Raw genomic sequence first — 9345 nt, 5'->3', positions numbered from 1 at the left:
AGGTATATTCCTTCTTGCGGAGTTAACTTTAGTGTCAGTGTTGTCCCTGCCTTTCTCACATGCACCTTTATGCACTTATTTCCTGCTTCACCATCCCACAGGGTATCCATCCACTTCTACCCCCTCCCTTCACATCTATCTCCCTTTCACCAGCCCTCCATCTAACTCTAGAACAGAGTTTTAAACCAGAACTTGGTTCCTATTCCACATACTGTGGCTCTAACAAGAGCAGTGGTAGCAGATGAAGCCTTGAGTAAGAAGACCTATTGATGAGCAGGTTGGGGGAACATAGAGGAATCACTAAACAACCCACTCTTCACTTCCTTCTTGTTCTTCCTGAACAAAGAGAAACAAACATCATCTTCTTTAAGACTTACAGACCAGGGAAGCAAACTATATAGTTATTATATGGCTGAAGGAACAAGGAATCAAGAAGAAATTATAAAGGGAACTCTGGTGGCCTAGTGGCAAAAAGCTGTATCCCAAAGGCATGCAGTTTGAATACACCAGATGGTCCGCTGGTGAAGGAGGGGCAATCTCATCCTGTGCCAGTTGGATCTGATTAAATGATACAAAATAAAGGGGGAAAATAAAAGAACCAAATACAAATCACTGGTTTTAGTTGATGATATTTATTTTACCATTATCTGATGAGAGAATATACTATCTCTGAAGAATCAATATAGTGATACCGTGATAATGCAAACAACTAAACCTAAGAAGTAGCACTCTTCCATGTTTTCAGGTACTTAGAATGAAAGATACATACCTTTGATTAAACAACTAAGGAATATCTACGTTTAATTATAGAATCATTCTTTTTATGAAACAGTAGTAATTGCAATTATGGAAATGTTACCTAACTGAGAATTAAACTTTCTATTTCTCATTCAAATTTTTAAAAAAGTTAAATAGGAATGACTTTTTGCTTCTAGGTAAGATAGCAGGACAAATGACAATACTGTTTCTTTTCAACTAAGACCAGGAAACAACGTGAACAGATCTGGATAATTCTGGAACCCTGAGTTAAAAGGAAGATAAAGAAGTAGCTCTACTAACACCTGAAGTACGATGCTTTTAAGTATTTTTTTTCTCATTTAAATCATTAATTTTGTTTAAAAATACAAAAACTTGAGCTAATTTATGCTGACAAGAATTAAGTATTTGGAAGTAATTTGGCAATTTGTCTGAAAAGCCTTATATTAAAAGTAAATCTGTATTGTTCCATTGTAAGATTTGTAGTCAATGTTACAAATCAATGTGCATATTGAATAGAAAACCAGTTTGCTCTGTAAACTTCCATTCAAATAATAAAAAAGTTTAAAAGAGAAAAGAAATGAAATGTGGCAGGATGGGAGGGAAGTTTGGGGAAGAGTCTAATAACTTAAAAAAGTGAAGTGTGCAATATATGTCTATAACACTGGTTAATTGTATTGCTTAGTTCTTTTACTTTAGAATCAAAGTTACATTATATTTTAGATACTTAATTTTTTTACAGATTTTTTTAATTTTAATGAAAATTTACAAAGACTTAGGGTTTCCATTCATTCACTGTTGCACTTTTCTCCCCGTCCATCCCCCCCAATTTGCTCTTCTCTTTGGAAAGTAAAATTCTGGGTTAAGACTTAAGACCTTAGTAGGAAGGGGGCGTCGCTAATATGGGGGCTGCGGCGGCCAAAGCAGATCGCACACTCTTTGTGGGAAACCTTGAGACTAAAGTGACAGAGGAGCTTCTTTTCGAGCTTTTCCACCAGGCTGGGCCAGTGGTAAAAGTGAAAATTCCAAGAGATAAGGATGGTAAAGCAAAGCAGTTGGCATTTGTGAATTTCAAACATGAGGTGTCTGTTCCTTATGCAATGAATCTGCTTAATGGAATAAAACTTTTTGGAAGGCCTACCAAAATTCAGTTTAGATCAGGAAGTAGCCATGCCTCACAGGAAATTTCATATCCACAGCACCACACTGGAAATTCAAGCCCTACTCTTACTCCAACGTCTCCTAGCAGTTGGTATGAAAGAACCACGGATAATGTGTCTCCAACAACACAGACAGTTCAGAGATCTTTCTCTACTCCAGAAAATTTTCAGAGACAAGCAATGATGAACAATGTTATGAGACATAAGCAGTAGGGTGGAAGATATCCTTCTCCACAGCTGGATCAGACCGGATTTTCGCCATCAGTTCAGTCACATAATCACTCTATTAACCAGTTTTTGAGCTGCCAGTGGCGTCAAGATACACCATCATCACAGTGTAAAGTCAGACAGAATTCTCATCCTTATGTAACAGATAGAAATTATAGCCGTGAACAGTGTTATACAGATCATGGTTCTCACCATCATTTCCGAGGAAACAGAGATTACTTTTACGAAGATCGGAACCACAATGGCTGGAGCCATGAGTATAGCAGAAGAGACAGTAGTAGAGGTGGAAAATGGCGCTCATCTCGGCACTAGCCTGTATTAAAAGGACATTATTGTTTCTTTTTATAGGGTCATTTTAGAGCCTTCGGCAGAATTGTTCCAGATAAGTTTTGTTGAGAAACTTTACAGTTTTACAAGTTACCCTGTCACTTGACAATTTTTTAAAAAAATTTACTTATTTTTCATTTCAATGAACATCTACAGAGATTTTGGAATTTCATTCATTCATTGTTGCACCCTTCTCCCCGCCGACCCTCCCCCCCCCACCCCGACACAAATTTTTAATACAGAAATGAGAAGATTTGTGGTTCCGGTTTTATTAAATTAATAACCTTTCACCTCAGGGTTATAAGAGGAAAGGGTTTTATTTAGAATGAAGTGCCACAGTTCCTGATTATTTTGGGCCATTCAAGAAAAGGGTGAATTGTATAGTTTGGTTGTAGTATAAAGCAAATATTTTAATTATTTGTAATTTTTGGTGTTACAAGAAATTTCTTGTTAGTGAGTCAGATTTTGGTGGTAAAATAGGAAATATGTAGGTCTGAAATGGCTACCAATATTTCGTTAGTAAATTAGAGAAGATGCAACTTAAGTTATTCATTTTACTAGCACTTATTTGAGAAAGTTTGTGATGAAGTTTGGGAATCTTATTGTTTGGCCTCTTAGATAATTTAAGTGTAAAGGTTAAATGGCATTCTTTTGAGTTTTACCCTAATTGAAAACACAAGTTTAAATTTATATTATCACTGTTTCACTCTAAAATATCAGAATTTTCTTATTCAATCATGCTTGATGTATGAAGTCACTCAGGAAGTTAAATATCTCAAGATGTTTATCTTTACATTGAAGAAAACAGTATTTAGTTTAAATTCCCCTTTTCAAGAAAAAAAAAGCTTGCTGACAAATAGTCCATTGAAATGGTAAAATGTTTTACTGAAAGTATACTTTTTTTGAGAAAAGATTCATAAAGCCTTTGAAGAAAACAGTATTTAGTTTAAATTCCCCTTTTCAAGAAAAAAAAAGCTTGCTGACAAATAATCCATTGAAATGGTAAAATGTTTTACTGAAAGTAAACTTTTTTTGAGAAAAGATTCATGAAGCCTTTAAGTGCATTGCTTCTGCCACTCAAACTAAAAAACTGACAGTTTCAGAGTGTTGAGGGGAGTGTATATGAGAATACTTTTTGATATGGAGATTGTACAGATTCTTACATTTGTACTGGTTCTTATGTGAATATTTGGAAAATTAAATCTTACACATTTCCTGATTTAAAAATTCTGTTTAACAAAATGTTTATGTGTAAGATGAGACTGTTTGTTTATGAAATAGAAACTTGTTTATAAAAGTTTATTCATTGAAAACTGGTTCTTTTTTAAGTACTGACCATGGCATTTGCAATATGTTGCTTCCTAATATATTCAAAATTAAGCACTTAAAGAGGAAAAAAAAAAGTAAAGTAAAATTCTTTTAATTGTACCTTTGATTATCAGCACAGTTCCTTACCACTAAGCCACGACTGCTTCCTACATACACAATAGTAATTTTGTTTTCAGGCACTTAAAAATTAATTTTCATATCTTCTCTTTTTTCAAATCTGTGACTAGTAAGTGCTGTTGAGTCACCTACAACTCTCCGTATAGCAGCTCTGAAGCCTGACCTGTCCTGAGTCGGTTTCACTGACTCCAACACACATACTCCCCTTGCTCCCATTACGGTATCAAATTTTAGTCTATCTCTGCCCTTGTGTCTAAGATGTGTCTCTTTTAGACAACATATTTTAATAATTCATTATCCAAGGTGCTACTCTTTTTCTCTTGACTGGTGTATTCAATCCATTCATGTTTAGTGGAATTACTGACAAATCCAGTTTTATTGCTATACTTTTACTGTCTTCTTTTTTGTGATATACTAATTTCTGTTTTTCTGTGGTGAGTTAATTTTGTTTATGATTTTTCTTAGGATAATTTCTGTCACTGCTGTTGGTTTAGTGCTCACTAAGTCTTTATGAGGAAGCTCTGGTGGCACAGTGATAACCCAACAGCAGGAAGTTCGAATCCATAGCTGCTCCATGTGAGAAAGAGAGGTGCTTTCCTCTCATGTCATTTACTGCCTCTGAAAACCTGCTGGAGGGCCAATTACGAGTTGGTCTTCCCTTTTAATTTATATGAGAAGGTTTATTAATTTTATTCAAGGTTAGTCCATATATAACTAACTGTTGGGAAACTCAGAATCAGTCATTTCATCTAGAAACCATCTTCACATTCTCTTCAGAAGCTCTATGTCAACAAGGCTTGTTTCCTCTCTTTGTGTTAGAGTTCTCCTCACTCATGAACTGATACTTCTGGATGCTGACTTTTAGTTTCACGTTTATTAAACTTTGTGTATTTCTGTCTGGGGTAGTTTTTGAATGATGCTGTGATGTATGTTAAATGTGGATTGTTGTCTATCATTTGTTCTTTTTTGGTCCAAAAAATTCCCTTTATCATTTTTTGTAGGGTTAGTCTAGTTTCCACAAATTTCCTGATCTGCAGGATTATTTTGCTGGATATAGAAATTTTTCTTTTCTTTCTGAGTTTTACATTTATCTTTCCATTACCTTCTCGACAAAATGATTTCTGCTACAATATTGGAGCTTGGTCTTACTGATTTTCCTTTGTAGATAACTCTTTTGTTTCCTCCTGATCTGTGTTAAGTATTCTATTTTGGTTTTGATTTTGGGAAATCTCATGATACATCTTCAGTCTTTTTCTTTTGGTTTCCTGTTTGGGGTTTGGTCAGGTTCTTGACTGCATGTTTTCTCCTTTTTCATAGTATTTGGGAAGTTTTCCTTCAGCAAATCTTTAATGATTTCCTCTGTGTGTCCTCCTGTTCTAGAATTCCAGTCATAAAAAAATTTCAACAAAATCCTAACCAGTAGAATTCAAAATGCTATTTAAAAAAAAAATCATGTATCATAATCAAGTAGAAGTTTTACTGTTGTTATGTGCTGTTAAATTGACTGTGGCTCATGAAAACCCGATGAACAACCAATCTGAACTCTTTCTTATCTTGTATGATCCTCATCATCTGATATGCTTGACTCCATTCTGTCCATCCATCTTACTTGACAGTCTTCCTCTCTTATGATAGCCTTTTTTGCCTTTTCATACATGATGTCCTTCTTCTCAGACTGGCCCCTCCTAACAACACACCCAAAGTTTGTCAGATTGAGTTTCACCGTCCTTGCCTCCAAGGAGTATCCTGGTTGGAGAAAAGGGAGCTCTGGTGGTCTAGTGGCAAGAAACTGCACTGCACTGCAATGGCATAGAGTTTGAATGTATCAAATGCTCCATGGGAGAAGGATGGGCAATCGCCTCCTATTTCATTTACTACCTCTGAAAATCTGATGCAAGGTTATGGCTTGATTGGATCACAAGGAGCACTCTCACCATACTCTCTCCAAGAGAGACTTATTTGCTCTCTCAGTGGTCCATGGGATATTCAGTACTCTTCCTTAATACCATAACTCAAAGACATCAATTCTTTGTCTGTCATCTTTAGTTACTGTTCAACTTCCAGACACTTTAGTAGGTATGCAAGAATGGCTCAACATTAGAAAAACAATGTAATCCATCAACAAAATAAAGGGGGAAACCCCATATATTCATAACAATGGAGAAAGAAAAGGCATCTGACAAAATTCAACAGCCTTTCTTGATAAAAATGCTCAACGAAATATTGAGAGAGGAAATTCTTAAAAAAAATAAATTCACAGAATATAAACTAAACTGATAGCCAACACTACCCTAAACAGAGAGTGGTTGCAAATGAGAAACCACACAACACTGCCACTTAGGACCACTCCTATTTAACACTGTCGTGGAAGTCCTAGTCAGAGCACTAAGGCAAAAAATTGAAATAAAAGACATCCAAATTGGCAGAAATAAAATAAAACTATCTTTATTCGCAGATGATATATTCCTATATCCAGAAAATCCCAAAGAATAAGCAAGAAAATTCTTCAATTTAATTGACCAAGTCAGCGAAGTGGCAGGGTACAAGATCAACACACAAAAATCAGTTGGATTTTTCTAGGGTAAAAAAGGGGAACTTTGAGGGGAGCTCTGGTGGCCTAGTGGCAAGGAACTGCAACTACAATCCCAGAGGTGCACGGTTCAAATCCACCAGATGCTCTGCCGGGGAAGGAGGGACAATCTCCTCCTGTACCAGTCAGATCTGATTTGACGGTACACTCACACAAAAAAAATAATAAAAAAAATTTAAAAAAAAGGGGGAACTTTGAAAAGAAAAAAAACCCTAAAACAATGTCATATGCAAAGCCGCTTAAAAGATGAAATCTTTAAGACTAAATTAAACTAAAGATATAATAAAAAAGACCTATACAAAGAAAACTAAAATCACTATTACAAGTAACCCAAAAAGATATACATAAATGGTAAAATATACTATGCCTGGGAGAAGGCATAACTTTGTGAAAATGACAACACCACAAAAAACAATCCACAAATACAATACAAAACTTATCAAATTCATGTTACTATTTTTCAAAGAGATAGAAGTAACCAACAATTCTCAGATCTATGGAACAGAACTGAGACTCCAGAAATAAAGTTCATCTTTAACAACGAGAAAAAAATTCATTAAAAGCTGAAAAGACAGCCTCTTTAATAAATGGTAGCAAAAAAAAAAAATAAAAAAAATAAATGGTATCAGAAAACTGGATTATCTATGGGCAGAAAATTAAAACCTAACACCAAATAAAAAAACTAACTCAAGATGTATCAATGATCTAGTTCTAAAACAATAAAGATCCTCAAAGAAAAAAATAGGGGCAAATTTAGGAGCCCTAATCTATGGCATAAACAACCTACCAAATACCACTAAAAATGCAAAAACGACAGAGACTAAATTAGATGACTGGGTCTTCATATAAGGTATGAGATATCATCTCACCCCAGTAACAATAGCAAAATTCAACAGAACAGCAAACAAATGCTGGTGAGGTTGAAGATAAACTGGAACCCTTATTCACTGTTGGTGGGAGTGTAAAATGGTGCAACCACTATGGAAGGCAGTATGACACTTCTCAAAAAGTTAGAACTATCACTTGACCCAGTAATTCCACTACTGGGAATATTTCTAAAAAAACCGTAACTGCCATCCAAGCAGATATATGCACATCCATGTTTACTGCTGCTTTGTTCACAATAACAAAGAGTTGGAAACAACTCAAGTGTCCATCAACAAATGAATGAATAGAGAATCTGTGGGAAAGTCACACAATAGAGTATTATGCAGCACTGAAAAACAAAGAACTCATGAAATATTAAACAAAATGGGTCACATTAGGCTGAGTGAAATATCTCGACCACAAAAAGACAAATACTGTATAATGCCACTGTTATAAAACAAGATTGATAGGGGAAGGAGGAAACTAAAAAAGAGGGGATAAATAATGTACACGGCATTGAAACAGAAAAGGGAGAGAACTGTATAAAAGGAATATATGATTAGGTATTACTGGCCCGACAAGAGTCCAGAATAACAGGTGCATAGTAAATTGGTCTGTGGGAAGGACTGTGTAACAATGAAATAATTTTTTCCTAAAGAAAAAATGAACTGGGTGGAGGGGTCAAGGAGAATTATATGCAACAATGAATGAATGGAAATCCAAGTTCTTTACAAATCTAAAATAAAATCTCGATTAAAATAAAATTTAAAAAAAAAACACCAACAAAAAGTAACTCCTAATGTGTATCAAAGGACTTCCCTAAGAGTAAAAAGAGAACGTACAGTCTTTGGGGGGGTATATCTAGCAATGACAACTGACTCCTTTTTAAAATTGAGAGAGGACCCTCACACCTAATTTTAAAAACTCAACTAGAAAATGCGGAGAGGATATGAACAGGTAAAGTGGCCAACACACAGACGAAGAAATGCTCAAGAAATTGGCTATTAGAGAGATGCAAATAAAAAACATGAGATACCTCTGCACATCCAAAAACTTCTCCAGAGATGGAACTCTGCCGCCAGACGGGCAGGGAAGAGACCCAGGAAGAGCAATAGTCAGCCACCCACCGCGGAACTCCAGAGGAGCGAAGCCTACCCGCCACTGTGCGAGCCCCCTGCAGCCCGCACCTGTGTGACCCCCGACACACAGGGTGCTGCTGCATAAACAACCAGCAGCGCCCAAGCCCCGCCCCCACCTCTTGGTGGTAGTGTCCAAGCCCTGCGCTCCTTAGGTCCCCCCTAGCCCTATGCTTTCCTGCCCTTCCCCCACCCCCCTTCCAGCTCCACAACCAAGCACCTCAGCCCCCACCACAGCCCTGTGACCTGAGGGCACCACCATGGATCCAGCCATCACCTGGAGCTATCAACCCAGCTGTTGTGGAACTAACCTGGCAGAAGAAAGGTGTTAGGATCTTATCTGTGTTTACTGCAACTGATTATCTGGGAGAGCACCTAAGGGCGTGCCCACAGGTGGGGAAATTGGCCAAGCTCTCTTGGGTTCCCACCCAAAACGAGCCAGCCAGCTGGCTTCTGTGAACTCTGCAGACCAGCCAGAGGCTAGTGGGTTGGTGGGAATTTGAACTTGACTAGTGCATCCAGGACCCTGCTGGAGGAGGGGCTGTTGTGTGAGGGCACCTGTGTAAGTGCCACCAGGCAGGGAACACTGAGAAAACCATTGGGTAGGAAACGGACAACAGGAATTAGAGTAAGGACCCCAGTGGTGAGCACACTGAGACAGCAGAGGTTTGAGCAAGGTCCTCCAAGTGATTGACCTGCCCTGGTGATCACAAAACCCTTTGCCTGCCTCACCCCATTTGGCTCCACACCAGTGCCTACACGTCTGGGCAATCAACTTGCCTTTAAACAGGAGTACCTTGACCTGTTTTAGCAACAAGAGATTGCCCTAGCAGGC

General features: G+C 37.4%; 1 protein-coding gene and 1 pseudogene across 1 annotated transcript in view; one reads left to right on the top strand and one right to left on the bottom strand.

The window, feature by feature from the left end:
* Positions 1 to 9345, bottom strand: part of LOC102876488 (twisted gastrulation protein homolog 1-like) — a 96722-nt gene that overhangs the window by 53948 nt on the left and 33429 nt on the right. The window lies entirely within an intron of this gene.
* On the top strand, positions 1650 to 2456 carry LOC102876082 (annotated as a pseudogene).

Source organism: Elephantulus edwardii, unplaced genomic scaffold, assembly GCF_000299155.1.
Source record: "Elephantulus edwardii isolate Elephantulus edwardi_28Jun2011 unplaced genomic scaffold, EleEdw1.0 scaffold00097, whole genome shotgun sequence".
In the NCBI taxonomy this organism is placed as follows: Eukaryota; Metazoa; Chordata; class Mammalia; order Macroscelidea; family Macroscelididae; genus Elephantulus; species Elephantulus edwardii.
This window is presented reverse-complemented; position numbering and strand designations above follow the sequence as displayed.